At 35.6% G+C, this 3,114-nt stretch overlaps 1 protein-coding gene across 1 annotated transcript in view; it reads right to left on the reverse strand.

The window, feature by feature from the left end:
- Nucleotides 1-3,114, reverse strand: part of LOC123245883 (immunoglobulin lambda-1 light chain-like) — a 1,010,762-nt gene that overhangs the window by 289,045 nt on the left and 718,603 nt on the right. The window lies entirely within an intron of this gene.

A 3,114-nucleotide genomic window follows, 5' to 3' on the forward strand; every position in this document is an offset into this window, starting at 1 on the left:
AACCAGGAGAACCATATACACAGAGATGGATACAGTGTGATACAATCAATTGTAATGTACTTCTCCACTAGAAGCAATGCAATGTTCCAAAACATTTTTGAGGGACTTATGAGAAAAAATGCTATCCACGTCCAGAGAAAGAGCTGTGGGAGCAGAAATGCAGAAGAAAAACAACTGCTTCACCACATGAATTAATGGGGATATGATCGGTATGATCGGGGATGTAGACTCTAAACCATCACCCTAGAGAAAACATCAATCATATGGAAATAGGTCTTGATAAATGGCATATTGTAGTGCAAATAGGGTGTATGTCAGTATAACATCTATTGACATATTCCTTTATTACATCTGGCGAGCACAGTTAACAAAAACCTATGAATCTTCTAAAACAACAAAAATGAATCTGGCAAGAATAACATTTATTTTAGGCAGTGTCTCCATAATGGTTTGTTCCCTTATGCAAGGTCTATGCAACTTTTGGTTTGTAAAGGTCCCAAATCTATTGCAACAAATGCTAGAAATATATGATTATTATAAATGGTTTGCCTTTACATTAGCTGAATGCATATCCCCACAGCTATTGCAATTATCTTTTTTTTGTTAATATTTCATCTATATTTATTGATTTCTTTTATTCTTTTATATCACTAGAATTTCTCTCGGTATCTCTCCCCTCCCAACTCCCGGAGAGTTCTCCTATAACAAACAATTTTTTTAAAACATTTATTAATAATCATTTTTAACATGGTTACATGATTCATGCTCCTACTTTCCTCTTCACCCCCCGCACTCCCCCCACCCATGGCCGACGCACATTTCCATTGGTTTTGTCATGTATCCTTGATCAAGACCTATTTCCAAATTGTTGGTGGTTGCATTGGTGTGGTAATTTCGAGTCCACATCCCCAATCATGTCCACCCCGACCCATATGTTCAAGCAGTTGCTTTTCTTATGTGTTTCCTCTCCTGCAGTCCTTCCTCTGAATGTGGGTAGTTTTCTTTACCATAAATCCCTCAGAGCTGTCCTGGGTCATTGCATTGTTGCTGGTACAGAAGTCCATTACATTCTATTTTACTACAGTATATCAGTCTCTGTGTACAATGTTCTTCTGGCTCTGCTCCTTTCGCTCTGCATCAGTTCCCGGAGGTCTCTCCAGTTCGCCTGGAACTTCTCCAGTTTGTTATTCCTTTTAGCACAATAGTATTCCTTCACCAGCATATACCACAGTTTGTTCAGCCATTCCCCAATTGAAGGACATACCCTCCTTTTCCAGTTTGTTGCCTGGATCAGTTCACAACTCCACCAGCAATGCATTAATGTCCCAATTTTGCCACATCCCCTCCAACATTCATTACTCTCCCCTTCTTTCATTTTAGCCAATCTGCTAGGTGTGAGGTGATACCTCAGAGTTGTTTTGATTTGCATTTCTCTAATTATTAGAGATTTGGAACACTTTCTCATGTACTTATTGATACTTTTGATTCCTTTACCTGAAAATTGCCTATTCATGTCTCTTGCCAATTTATCAATTGGGGAATGGCTTGATTTTTTATACAATTGCTTTAACTCCTTGTATATTTGAGTAATTAGACCCCTGTCCAAGTTTTTCGTTATAAAGATTTTTTCCCAATTTGTTGTTTCCCTCCTGATTTTGACTACATTGTTTTTGTTTGTACAAAAGCTTTTTAGTTTAATAAAATCAAAACCATTTAATTTACATTTTGTAATTTTCTCTAACTCTTGCTTGGTTTTAAAGTCTTTCCTTTCCCAGAGATCTGACAAGTATACTATTCTGTGTTCACTTAACTTATTTATAGTTTCCCTCTTTATATTCAAGTCATTCACCCATTCTGAATTTATCTTGGTGTAGGGTGTGAGATGTTGATCTAGACCTAATCTCTCCCATATTGTTTTCCAAATTTCCCAGCAGTTTTTGTCAAATAGTGGATTCATGTCCCAAAAGTTGGGCTCTTTGGGTTTATCATACACTGTCTTGCTGATGTCATTTACCCCAAGTCTATTCCACTGATCCTCCTCTCTGTCTCTTAGCCAGTACCATATTGTTTTGATGACTGCTGCTTTATAGTATAGTTTAATATCTGGTAATGCTAGGCCCCCTTCCTTCACATTTTTTTCATTATTTCCCTTGATATTCTTGATCTTTTGTTATTCCAAATGAAATTTGTTATAGTTTTTTCTAATTCAGTAAAGAAGTTTTTTGGTAGCTTGATAGGTATGGCGCTAAATAGGTAAATTAATTTGGGTAGAATGGTCATTTTTATTATGTTAGCTCATCCTACCCATGAGCAATCAATGGCTTTCCAATTCTTTAGATCCAGTTTTATTTGTTTGGAAAGTGTTTTGTAGTTGTTTTCATATAATTGCTGTGTTTGTTTTGGTAGATAGATTCCTAAGTATTTTATATTGTCTAGGGTGATTTTAAATGGTGTTTCTCTTTCTACTTCTTGCTGCACTAGTGTGTTGGAAATGTATAGAAATGCTGATGATTTATGTGCATTTATTTTGTATCCTGCAACTTTGCTAAAGTTGTTGATTATTTCTACAAGCTTCTTAGTTGATTCTCTAGGATTTTTTAAGTATACTATCATATCATCTGCAAAGAGTGATAACTTAGTCTCCTCCTTGCCTATTTGGATACCTTCAATTTCTTTTTCTTCTCTAATTGCAACTGCTAGTGTTTCTAGTACTATGTTGAATAATAGAGGTGATAATGGGCCTCCTTGTTTTACTCCTGATCTTATTGGGAAGGCTTCTAATTTATCCCCATTGCATATGATGTTTGTTGATGATTTTAGGTATATACTGTTTATTATTTTTAGGAAAGGTCCTTCTATTCCTATACTTTTCATGTTTTCAATAAGAATGGATGCTGTATTTTGTCAAAGGCTTTTTCAGCATCTATTGAGATGATCATGTGATTTTTGTTTGTTAGACTATTGATATGGTCAATTATGTTTATGGTTTTCCTAATGTTGAACCAATCTTGCATTCCTGGTATAAATCCCACCTGATCGTGGTGGATGATCTTCTTAATTACTTGCTGGAGTCTCTTTGCTAGTATTCTATTTAAGATTTTTGCATCTATGTTC

Source organism: Gracilinanus agilis, chromosome 1 (assembly GCF_016433145.1).
Source record: "Gracilinanus agilis isolate LMUSP501 chromosome 1, AgileGrace, whole genome shotgun sequence".
NCBI lineage: Eukaryota > Metazoa > Chordata > Mammalia > Didelphimorphia > Didelphidae > Gracilinanus > Gracilinanus agilis.